Source organism: Sceloporus undulatus, chromosome 6 (genome assembly GCF_019175285.1).
Source record: "Sceloporus undulatus isolate JIND9_A2432 ecotype Alabama chromosome 6, SceUnd_v1.1, whole genome shotgun sequence".
Lineage (NCBI taxonomy): Eukaryota > Metazoa > Chordata > Lepidosauria > Squamata > Phrynosomatidae > Sceloporus > Sceloporus undulatus.
Window position 1 is genome coordinate 42,633,345 of NC_056527.1, and position 13,478 is coordinate 42,646,822.

A 13,478-nucleotide genomic window follows, 5' to 3' on the forward strand; every position below is an offset into this window, starting at 1 on the left:
GGGCTCCCTTGGTGGCACATCAACCCTGCTGTTAAGCAGAGTGAGGCAGTGATTTGGAAGAGCAAATTCTTGGTGTTTTCAAAAATATTAATATTAATAAGTTCTTGGTGTTTTCAAAAATATAATATTCCCCAGGTTGGGGGAAGCACACAAGAATTTCAGTCTCAAATGCCAAAATAATTTGTTGGGCCTTAGTTACTATGTTCTCCACTTTGATGAGAACACTATTTGGTGCTGTCCCTCAGACAGTAGAATGTCTTGGACTGGTGCGTATCAAGCATGCATGCATTCTTCTATAAATACAATGGAGCTGCTAACAACATTAAATAAATGACCATTGTACATATAAATATTTCTATTTCCATACTTTCACACACACACAAAACAAAGGTTGAATAAAGATGAAGCAAAGGTTAAAGCTGGATCCTATTTAACATGAAGTAAAAACACTAAGAGCACAATGTTATGTATGTATGTCTATTCAGAAGCTGGCACTGCTGACTACATCAGTACTTGCTTTGAGCAGGGCTTGCTTTGAGGGCATAAGAGTGCACTCTAAGAAAACCTCAGGGAGTTGAAGCAGTGAGGCTAGTAGTTTCCATGTAGTAAAGCAGTATCCCATTGTAGGTGTTAGTCCAAATTTTACAGGTGCTATCCAAGGTGCTGCACCAACTGTGATGGTTCGGCATCTTGGATATTTCCTTTAAAGTTCAGATAAAAGCTAGAGTTAAGTGATCACTTCACTGATATGTAAGCAGCCAGGCCCCTCTGTATGTATCAGTGAGTAATTTAGGGAAATTCTCCTTCTTTATATTTAGTATGATTTTTAACCCATTATATTATATGCACTGTCTATACAAGGGCACAGTGGTCTGAATCCTATTTTAAATGTAGTATAAATCCATTAAATCCATTGGATTTACCTACATGTTGACTCACTATGCAACTACTATTCAACCTGAGTCTACCCTACTTGGGACCAGCCAACAGGATTCCAAGCAGCCCAGAGTATTCTGGCCACAAAGCAGCTACAAATTCCCCCCTGTATCTGGGTAGTACAGACTGATGCTGGGCAGTTGTTCACACATGCATCCTGCTGTGCCACCCGCGACCTGCTGTGCCACTGGTGTAAGTCACTTCCTCAGGTCAAAAACCTTACAGGGAGTGAATCATGCCAGGGGCAGTGGGTGACACAGTGGAACATGTAGTACACAGCCATCCAGTGTCACTCCAAAGTGCTCTGGATTTTCTGGGAAGATCCAGAACAAATGGTGAGCATTTTAAAAGCTGATTAAAGAGGGGGGTGCCCTGGATTTTCTGTGGAACTAGCCTTCCTGCATGAAGACAGCCCACAATCAAATCAGGCTTTTCACCCTGCATCATGAGAACAGGGCAATGTAAGAGTGGGCGAGGAAGAACAATTCATTTGGCTCATGTGGATATGCCCTTGGTCTTCATCTTATTCCTAGTCAGGAATAATGGGTCTTCTGACTTCTGTTTTCCATATCTAGGAATATTGTTCAGAGCCAAAGCTTCTATTAGTGCTTTATCCGTTTGTCTGCTTGCGCTGGTCAGAAATGCATTACCTCCACATGACTTTTGCTCTTGCCCTCAACAAAATATGTTAAGAACTTGCCATCTTAACTAGACTGAAAATTTTGTTTGATCCACCATCAAAGCATGAAAACCAGTTGCAAATGTCTCTGTGGTTCAAATGTAGTGTCCTCTTCCTGAACCCTGAACCGGAAGCAGAAGGCAATTACACTGTCAAATAATGGGTTAACAATCAGGACTTCTCCCCTGTTTTATTTTATAGACTTGACCTCCCCCACCCCACCACCCCAGAAATATTTATAAATGAAGTTGCTGCATGTTTCTACCTGGCTGGCAACCGGCTGAAGAAGAAACTGACCTTCTGTGTTTTCTTTGCTCCTTAAATTTTGTCACCACTAGAACTAGAAGACAGCTGAAGATGAGAAAAGATGAACAGGCTGAGTGAAGAGAGATACACCTTCCTCTGGTCTTAGCTTGATGAGAAATGATGAAAAACATCTGGGGCTATGAAAATGTCCAGTCCAAGTCTCTGTTTACTGAACTCTCCACAAATGCTTACATCTGTCACCAATGGACCCCAGAAGGGGTGAGTTCATCAGAAGATTCTGATGGCACATCCAGCACCATTTCCCTCGGGTGCAGTGTTGGCTGAAGCACTGGTGAAAGAGACAAAGGCAAGCTTATCCAGTTTAGTAATGATTTTATTAACAGAATAAAGAATAGAGAACATGAGTAGTCTTGTTTTATTAATGTGTGAGGAGTCTAAAGAAACCAAAAATGGGGGGGGGGGGAATTACTGAATAATTATGTCAGCACTAGTGCCTTACTTCAGCTGTTTACTGAGTCTTCAGTGCAGGGTAAACTCTTACCTCTTATCTGAGAAAAAATGTGATGTTCCTCCATGGTTCTCTTGTACTGACTAAGAGAGAACATTCTAGAAAGGAAGTTTTACAAACATGTTTTGCTAAGGAGGGTAGAAGAAGTTATAATGTACACTGAACTGTTCATGGAGTTCTAAAGCAGCCCTACACAAGCAGCAATCATTTGAAACAAGACACTGGGTACAAACACCCAACTATAGGCCCAGCAGCATCCATCTAAAGGCCCAGCATACAAAATGTGCATATAATACAGCATATGCATATAACACACATTTGTTTTGTTTATTGTGTGCCTTCAAGTTGTTTCCAACTTATGGTGACCCTAAGTTAAACCTATCATGGGGTTTTCTTGCAAGATTTGTTCAGAGGAGGCTTGGCATTGCCTTCCCCTCAGCCTGAGGGCATGTCACATGCCCAAGGTGACAGGTGACCCAATGAGTTTCAGTAGCTACTTCAGGATTCCAACTCTGTTTTCCAGAATCATAGTCCAATATTCAAACCACCACACCATGCTGGCTTACATAACACACATACAACCTTTCAAGTTTCCTTGCCTTTCCCTCTCTGTCCATCAGTCCCATGATGCATCTACCCATCCATCCATCCCCCTTATCTCAACATGTAGTACATTTTTGTTTTAAATCAAAGTGGTGAAACTATGGCCCTCCAGATGTTTGTTGGTGGGCTTCCATCTGACATGGCCAGTGATCTGTGAAGATGCAAGCTATGATCCAGCTGTATTTGGTGAGTCAAAAGTTCTCCACTTCTACTACTACTATCTTTTCATTTGGCCTGCAAATATTTTAGCTCAGGTATATAGATTCCAAAACCTGTCATGTCAACATATTTTAGTACTGTAGGAAGAAGATGATGTTCCTACATCTCTTCTTTGTATTTCAGATGAAGTGACATTTTAAACCAGTGTAATTTCCTTGCAGTTTTGAAAATAAATGCATTTGAATGGAATCTCTGGATTAACTGGTTTGCCCACTTCTGAAACAGAAGAGACAGAGTGGCATCTACCGTTCTTGGTTCCCCACCAGTGGCAATTGGTACATGTAACTTTGTGGATAGGTGAACTCATTCTGTGGCCTTTAGCCTCTCATTTCCACACCTGTAAAATGGAATTCACAAGGCTGTTCTGAAGGCTGACACTAGAACTCTTCCAACTGTTTGTATTACTGGAGTAACCCTCCCCCCCTCAAAAAAACCCCTTTATCTTTTGCCAGAGAAAAATGATAAAGAAACAGCTAAATATAACAGAGAAATGCAGGAGTGGAATAACTGCTTTTGAAATCTAAGGGAGTTCTTCCATGGACTTTGATCAGTTATCAACTGTCAAAAGTGAAGCGCAGATGCAAAATAAAACAGGAGCCCTTTTGATCTGAGGAGCCTAAAATTGATTAGTCAGGTATATTTGGGGGGGGAGTTGCATTGGAAGGGAGGGCCTTCTTGTGCTTTTTTAAAATCTCACAAATCAAAGCAACGGTTTGGTTTGGTTTGATTGGATCATCCACATTTCTCCCTATATTAGAACTCAAAAAGAAGAAGATACAGCTCCTAAATTATGAAGCAAAAAGACAATGCACAATTTATTGTGCTAAAACAACGAGAGGGTTAGATCTATTTTAAAACTATTTAAAAGCACATGAAGGAGAGAAAACCTGCATCACTCTCTCACCCCCATAGAAGCCCCTTCCTCAGCAGTCAGTCAGTGGCCCCACAACCTGCCTCAGTAAAAAGGTCTCTGCTGCAATGAAGGTCTCCTGTGCTTCATCAGTGAGCTCCTTCCTTTCTTTATTAATTAGGTAGAGACCTCACAGAGAGAGAGAGAGAGACCTTCGCTGGAATCATTATCTCCAGAGCTGCTCTGTTCTTCTAAGAGGAGAGAAACCTGCCTTTTCACTTTGGTGGGATGTGGATTGCATCGTTACTGAAAGCCGCCTTATTCCCATTCAGGACATGCAATCTGGAGGAAAGGAGTGGGTGACTGGGACAGCTGTGCACTGGTGCAACGTGTGAAGATAAGACACGGGTCTGATTCAAGGGCATGTGTGCTTGGTGAGATTGACAGCTAATTCACTCTGATCAAGCTGCATCCACACTGGAGATACTGTATAACCCGGTCTGGCACGGCTTTAATTGCCTTGGCTCAAGGCTATGGAATTCTGGGAGTTGGAGTTTGTTGTGGGGCCCAGAGCCCACAACAAACTCCAGCTCCCAGAATTCCATAGCCTTGAGCCAGACAAAGAGTTAAAGCTCCGCTCTGGGCCCCACAACAAATTCCAACTCCCAGAATTCCATAGCCTTGAACCAAGGCAATTAAAGCCTTGCCAAACCGGGTTATTTCTCCAGTGTGGATGCAGCCGGACTGCACAGCATCACATACCTCTTGAGGATCCTTTGGTTTTCTTTTCCTTTAGTCAGAATGGTTTGTGTTAAACAACAGCAACCCTATTGCTGCATTCAGTAGTTCAAATAAGCAATCCCTGCTTTGCGGATCAATTGGCCATTTGAGGAGGAAGAAGCCATGCGATGTGCTACTGTCGGGATTAATTTATTTCATTAGCCCTACACTTTCCTTTTTTTTTTAATTAAAAAAAGGTCAAAGAAATAATTAAAAAATAATATTTGGGTTCATGAGTTGTTGTTTTTTGTTTTTGTTTTTTAATTTACTTCTACAGTACTAATATTGGATTCGTTCAGCTGGCTTTTAAAAAGCGCCTCTCAGCGACCAAACACAAACATCTTAATGTATTTCCTTATATGCCCTTCCCAAATAAATGCCCTGTTGGAAGTCCTTGTTTGTGCTTGAATGGGTGCCTGTTTGTAGCTGGGTGCCTTCAGATCGTTTCTGTCTTATAGTAGCGTTAGCTGGACCTATCAAAAGGTTTTCCTGGCAAGTTTTGTTCAGAGGTGGTTGGCCTTTGTCTTCCTCTGAGACTGAGAGAGTGTGACTTTGCCAAGGTCACTCAGTGGATTTCCATGGCTGAGCGAGAATCGAAGCCTGGTATCCAGAGTGGTAGGGTACCTACAGATTTATTATTATTATTAGGCAGTGCTGGGTTTAATATAAGACCCTAGGGAACACTATACAGATACAAAGACATACACATTATGTATGGGTACCCATAGCCTACATACCCAGAGGTGCCAGATCTCACCTGATCTTGGAAGCTAAGCAGGGTCAGCCCTGGTTTAGTACTTAGATGGGAAACTGTTAATAGATGCCAGGTGTTGTAGGCTATATTTCCGAGGAAGGAACTGAGAAAAACTACCTGTGAGTAATCCTTGCCTAAGAAAACCCTATGAAATACTTGGGGTCGCTATAGGTCCACAAGCAACTTGAAGGCAAGCACACACACACACACACACACACACCCTTATAGCTACAGTATATCTAATTTATGTCTTTCTGTATCTGTATTTCCTAGCTCCCTACATTAAATCCACCACTGTCCAACAAGATCAACCTCTTTGTAAATTATGCACCGCCCTATAATAAGCTAATTGTATGTTGGAGAGGGGAGTGAGGCAGAAGAGTGAAATATTTCTATGCCTTGCAGGATTCATACTGAAGTAAGTCCTATGTAAATCATATCTGCAATTGGAATCATTTAGGCGAGGGGGGGCTACAAGACTCCTGAAGGAAGTCCCCCATATTCCTGAGCTGCTGTGGGTTTCATCTTTTCCCTCAAAGAAGCCTTCTGAAGAAGCTCTATCTGCTCCTTTCCAAAAACCCTTCCAGCCAGAGGGCTCTAGAGAAAACTGTTCAACCCAGGCTTAAGGAATGGGGCAGAAACTGAGCAGAAACTTCTCATCCTCCGGAGTGTTTTGGGGTCCACTTTCTGGCAGACCCTAACTAACTCTGCCTTCTTGGACTCCAACCTCCGAGTCTAGTGAGGTGAACTGAATCCCATGGACTGATGGGGAGAGGCTGCCATTTCAAGGGATTTCGTTCTCTTCCGTTCAGGGCAGCGAAATACAGGGAAGCCTCCGGGGGTCTTTACTTTGTGGGTCGGATTGTATCGTTTCCGAAAGTCCCACAAGCAAAACATCACAGGGGATATCAATCCTACCCCTACTCCTCCCTGTTTCATTTTCCAACAGACAATTGCTCACGGTCTCTCTCTCTCTCTCTCTCTCTCTCTCATGATCTCTCTCATTCTCTCTTTGGTTTTAGCAAAGGGTTTGGACTGCAAAAGAATTGTCTTTTATTTTTTTGTATTGCAAATGGATGTTAAATTCCCTGGGTTTGGAGAATCTCCCAGTCGCCACAAGGACAGAAGGAGGAGGTGCCAGCCTGCAAGCGATGCCCCTCCATACCACCTGAGAACAAAAATAGCAAAATGCAGGCCTATGACTAACATCTTCCTATTCCCCCCCCTCTCCTGTATGGTTTTTAACACCTTTCCTGATGAAGAAGCCAGTGGAGCTTTGAAAGCTTGCAACATGTATATTGTGCATTTTGGTTGGTCCAATAAAGGTATCACTGTTTGGTGGGTTTTTGATGTAATTGGCTTTGCTATATTTGCTATATATGGCCAGCGCAGCTATCCCTGGATGTTCTTTCTGGGTTGTCAGTCTATCGATTTCCTCTCTTGTTCCAGATGTTCTCCAGACCCGGATTCATGATGGGATCTGTTTCTACTGTGTTGTCCAGCCCTTTAAGAGCCAAAGTTGCTTTCTAAACACCCCCCTAAGGATTCCCAAATTGATTTTCACTTCTCATTCACTGGCTCCGTGGGAGTTACTTCCATTGTATTCAAAATGCTGGAGACCACCCAAAATAGCGGCATCCTAGCTTTTGTTAGGCCCTGCTCCAGGAGACCATCGAAGGTGAAAGAGATTGATAATATTTAATACATTTACAGCTCACCTTTCCTCATCTAAAAACACCCCAGTTTCCCCTTAGCATCAGGATAAGGGTAAAAAGCCCAGTTTGACTTGCATCCCCCAACATGTAATTGGTTGACCGGCTGAACCCAAAGGGTGCTCAACAATGGCTCCTTTTCATCCTGGAGAGAAGTGACCAGTGGGGTCCCACAGGGCTCTGTCCTGGGCCCAGTGCTATTCAACATCTTTATCAATGACCTGGATGACAGAATTGGGAGCATACTTATCAAATTTGCAGATGACACCAAATTAGGGGGAATAGCTAATACCCCAGAGGACAGGATCAAGATTCAAAATGACCTGAATAGACTAGAAAGCTGGGCCAAAGCTAACAAAATGAAATTCAACACGGAGAAATGTAAGGTATTGCACTTAGGGCGGAAAAATAAAATGCACAGATATAGGATGGGTGACACCTGGCTGAATGAAACTACGTGTGAAAGGGATCTAGGAGTCCAAGTAGACCACAAGTTGAACATGAGTGAACAGTGTGATGCGGCAGCTAAAAAGGCCAATGCTATTTTAGGCTGCATCAATAGAAGTATAGTGTCTAGATCAAGAGAAGTAATAGTGCCACTGTATTCTGCTTTGGTCAGGCCCCACCTGGAATATTGTGTCCAGTTCTGGGCGCCACAATTCAGAAAGGACATTGAGAAACTGGAGCGTGTCCAAAGGAGGGCGACAAAAATGGTGAAGGGTCTGGAAACCATGCCCTATGAGGAACGACTTAGGGAGCTGGGGATGTTTAGCCTGGAGAAAAGAAGGTTAAGAGGTGATATGATAGCCCTGTTTAAATATTTGAAAGGATGTCATATTGAGGAGGGAGCAAGCTTGTTTTCTGCTGCTCCAGAGAACAGGACCCGGAACAATGGATGCAAGCTACAGGAAAAGAGATTCCACCTGAACATTAGGAGGAACTTCCTGACAGTAAGGGCTGTTCGACAGTGGAATGCACTCCCTCGGAAGGTGATAGAGTCTCCTTCCTTGGAGGTCTTTAAACAGAGGCTGGATGGCCATCTGTCAGGGATGCTTTGATTTGGATTTCCTGCATGGCAGGGGGTTGGACTGGATGGCCCTAGTGGTCTCTTCCAACTCTACGATTCTATGATTCTATGATTCTATGAACATTTCTTCTCAATCGCAAAGGTTAAACGGGGCAAATTCAACGGAGCTGACCATCCGTGGTTAAAGAAAATGTCCCCCCCTTTCTTCCCTCCCTTTGGTTTGAAAATGCGGAGGATGGAATTCCTAAGCTTGCAATAAGGGGAAAGAGGACTTGGGAGAGTTTATAAGCCATTAAAAAAGAAGGAGGGGAGGGGGTGAGACTTCAAAAGTGAAGGGAGGAGACCACTGGAAGGCAAAAAGGGAAGAAGGTTGTGAAAAGCGAGCCTCGCTTTAGTCACACCATAAATCAAATAAGAGCATCTTCCTCTGCTATGTGCACTATGTGTATATCTTATGTATCTCCATATCTCCTCCTGCTTTTAATATGCATTCATTGTTTTATAGGTGGTGTTGGTGTTGTTAAACACCCTCTCGACTCTGTGGATGAGACATCTCCAAGACTCCCTAGCCTCCACTCCACTAATCTTCTAAGACCTTGCAAGTTCATACCCCTGGCCTCCTTAATGGAGTACATCCATCTCGCCTGTGGTCTTCCTCTCTTTCTACTTCCCTAAACTTTTTTCTAGGGTTATTGCCTTTTCTAACGAGTTGTGCCTTCTCCTGATGTGGCCGAAGTATGACAGCCTCAGTTTAACCATCTTGGCTTCCAGGGAGATCTCAGGCCTGATCTCTTCTAGGACCCATTTATGGGTTTGTTTGTTTGTTTGTTTGTTTGTTTTGGCTCTCCATGGTATCTTAAGTACTCCTCTCCGGCACCACATTTCAAATGAGTTTGATTTTCTTTCTGTCTGCTTGCTTCACTATCCAGCTCTCACATTTGTACATGGTAATGGGGAATACAACGGCCGGAATGTCTTTGCTCTTCAGTATCTTTCCCAGTTCTTTCATAGCTGCTCTTCCTATTCCTAGTCCTTCTTATTTCTTGACTGCAGCCTCCATTCTGGTCAGTTTTTTAACTAATTCAGTTTTCTCCTTATCTAGATTGAATTTGTGTATTTCTTCTGAGGTCATTATTTTTGTTTTTCTTTATCATTTAGCTTGAATTGTCCTGCAGTTTCTTCCCACACTAATAATCCTCAGCGCCACACTTGAGACTATCTCCCTGCACACTTCCCCCCCCCCCCTCCCTAAGTTTCACAGCTGCCTTGAATCCCATTTTGGGAGAAGGGAGGACTATAAGTCCCACAGATAAATAAATGATATAAACGGGGTCAGTTCCCTGGAGCGGTCCCGTCCTAGATCTCCCTCAGACCCCAACAAAAAACCCTATGAAATGCATTCAGGAGCAAATGCAGCCCGGCCGCATTCAGGGCTGACCAGTCCAGCGCAGTCATGCAAAGGAGACTCTCTCTCTGACGTGATCGGCGGCGAGAAAAGGGATAACAAATTCCGATTAAGGATGCATTTATGCGGTGATTAGGGGAACTTTGACCTCTGGAGAGTTGAGGCAATTAGGCACAACGTGCAGCACCTTCCAATGTTCGGTTTTTCTGGAGTCCCGCGATCCCTTTTCCTTGCATACCTTGCAAGAGAGAAAAATCAAAACCAGGGCGTGCAAAAGGCACGTTGGAAGACCCGTGTTTGGTCGTGGGAGCCCAGAACCCCCGCATAGACACACAGGCACCTCTTTCGCTGAATTATAGCATTCTGTTGAAGCATCGAGAGAGTTTTTTGTGGGGTTTTCAGGCTATGTCGGCCATGAAAGCCTTCGACTTCACATCAAGAGAGTAATAGCAAAACGCTATTTCAGAGTAGACCCATTGGATTAACCGGGTTTACATGCGCGTTGGCTCTCTGTTGGCCAATTAATTCAATGGGGTCTAATTGGGACCAGTCGGAAATGACTGGAAGGCACACAACAACAACCACAACAACAAAAGTTGGGACTAAACCACAGGCTGCATTATTGTGAATTGTACTGGAGAGAACAAAGTATTGGAAGTAAGGTCCCTTCACTTCTGTGGGGCTGAGTTTGAGTAAAACGTGGAGAAGAAACGCAGTTTCCTTTTAGCCCTGCGAACAGCCAGTTCTTAGTGCAATTCAACTGGAGCAACCGGACCTAAGAGCTCTTGATGTGGGAGTGAAAAAAAGTTTGATGCAAAGATAAATATATCCTTGGAATAATGTTCTTTTGAGGCCTCTGGGCTTTGCTCAATTTACATGAAGAAGGCTTTGTTGTTTAAAAAAATCTGTATATTCTTCTCTACCTCTTTTACTTTTCCCTTTCTTTCTTTTTCCTTTTTTTTGAAAACGATTTTAACTAACCTGAATGATAGCCAAGAAGATCGGAAGAAGATGAAAAGAATAAAAAGGAAAGGACTAACCACTAAACGAAAGGGGCCGCATTTAGCATTAGAATACTAGGCTACAGGCTTCACTGGGAGAAGTGTGTGTGTGTGTGGTGTGTGTGTGTGTAAATAATTGTTGCCTTTAGCGGAGAGCCGAGATAAACCGCTGGGACTCATTCTAAAGTGACCCATCACTGAATTCATTTCTGCCTGAACTTTCGGTGAACCTGAGATTAAACAGGGGTGAGCAGCTAAGCAGTTTGTTGTTAGCTGCCTTTTCAACAGCCCTTTTCAGACTGAGTAAATATTGATCGCTTTCAATCTGATTGCCCCAGAGGAAAACACCCAGCATCTCCATGTAGCCTCTAAAAGTAAACTTTAAAAGGTGAACATTTGGAAGAAGAAGGGGGGGGGGAAGATTTGAAAGAAGACATTAAACTTAGTGCTCTGTCTTGAGGGGGATAAATGCATAGGGGTAAGGAACAGCATACAAATCAGATGAGCTCCCCGATTATTTTGGTGTGGGTCGATTTTTACTATTATTATTTCAAGCACCCAGTATATTTTTCCCATCCCTTAACATACTTTGGGAAGAAGAGCCAGAGATGTATCAACAAATGCCCTTGTCTTAGAAGACACCACTCGAAGGCATTCATTGATTTACGGCTGGGATTAATCGATTCACGGTTGTGATTAATCAATGAATTTATTGGAAATTCAGTGGTGTCCGGTTTTGAAAGGGACAGTCGCCAAAGCTGAGCAATTGCTGCAAATAATGTAAATTGCCATTAAACCGTGTGCTTTAATTGACCCAAAGGATAATAAGTCGATGACTAAAGCCCGACTTTTAAGGATTCAATCTTAGGTACCCTTAGGATCCACCCGCTGGATTCAACAGGACTTGAGAAATGGTACTACTATTGATTTCCAGAAAAGCAGATCGCACTGAAATGGGCAGAAGTTCCGATTAATGAATTAATTCATTTAGGGCCAATATTTCAGCCATTTGAATCATCTGAGGAGCCTATTGGGCTGTTCCCTATTCTCTGTATTCTTCTGCAAAAACATCATCTTGTGACATCTTCTCCAAGCATTAATTGGTTTCATATCTGTCCCAAGTCTGATGTCAGAGTTTTCCTTAGTTCTACTTTTATTTGTCCATAAAAAAGACATCCATGGGAATCCCGTGCCTGCCTTCTCAGAAGTAAGTGAGTACAGACGTGTACTTAGGTAGTATTTCTATACACACACTAGGAAGCCCATTGAAGCCAGTGGGGCATGTTTCGGGGTAGAGATAATATCTGTTGGAAGGGTTCTGGTGCCTGCTAAGTGCCCTTAGGAGTTCAGGAAAGGCAGTTATTTCCTCCTCAATGACTCCTCCAGAAAGATGTGATCTGGAGCGAGATATTTACTGTCGGAAAAACAACCACAAGGATGGTATTTGCCCCGCTGTTGGTGCTCTGGAATAACATTCCCCAGGTTCAAAACACATTACAGAAATAATCCAGTTTGAGACCACTTTAACTGCCCTGCCTCAATGTTAAGGAATTCGGAGAACTGTAGTTTTGCGAGATGTTTAGCCTTCTCTGTCAGAGAGCTCTGGTGCCGCATTAAAGTACAATTCCCAGGATTCCCTAGTTAAAGCAGTCTCAAACTAGATTATTTCTGTGGTGTATTTAGGATCCAAATGCCATCTTTCTGGAATGTAAAAAAAAAGGTCACATTAGGACAACATCACATGGGGGAATTTAGCCCTCTTTTTGAAAAAGTTCCTGTTTTCTATGTTTTTCCTTTGCCCTCCTGAAAGAGCAATGAAATGGTGCCAGTGTCTGTGCCTCTGTCTATGTGTCTGCCTGTTTGCCCAGCCTAAGTTCTCCTTTAGCCCCATTGGCATGCAGATGCCCACTGGGTTTCCCACGCAAAGTCTCTCCCTGGCCCAGGGCCATCTGTTTGGCTTTGCTGACTCACCCGGAGCAACAAAAGGTTAAAAAGAAAAGAAAAAGTATAAGGCGGGTAGAGAAGGAGGGCAGAGGGGAGCCAAAGGGGAAAGGAGAGCTGGGTCTCCGGCTTTGAAGTGGTGAGGAAGCCGTCGGGGGAGCCCTCTTTGGCATCCGCCTGGTGCGCAATCCCCGGGGCCTCCCTCCCTTAGCCCCCTTGATATGCCCGATGCGCCTGCAAATCAAAGCTGCTCTGCTTTGACACTTCGGAGAGAAAACCCAGCCCTGCCTGTCCTCCTCCTCGTCTTTTCCCCCCCTCCCTTTCTCTCCGCGAGCCTCTTGGCAGCTTCCACTCTTTTATGGCCCTGGCAGAGGTTGTAAAAAAAGTCTCTTGCAGATGTTTCAGGGAAAAATTCACACACACATATAGAATCATAATAGAGTTGGAAGAGACCACAAAGGTCATCCAGTCGAACCCTCATGCGATGCAGGAATATATAATCAAAACACTCCTTACAAATGGCCATCCAGACTCTGTTTAAAACCCTCCAAAGAAGGAGACTCCACCACCCTTTGAGGGAGTGTGTTCCACTGTCAAACAGCTCTTACTTGTCAGGAAGTTCCTCCTAATGTTGATCTGGAATCTCTTTTCCTGTAGTATAAGGCGGGTATTCATTGTTCCGGGTCCTATTCTCTGGAGCAAAAAAGAACAGGCTTGCTCCATCCTCAATATGACACTCCTTCAAATACTTAAACGGGGCTATCATATCACCTCTTAACCGTCTCTTCTCCAGGCT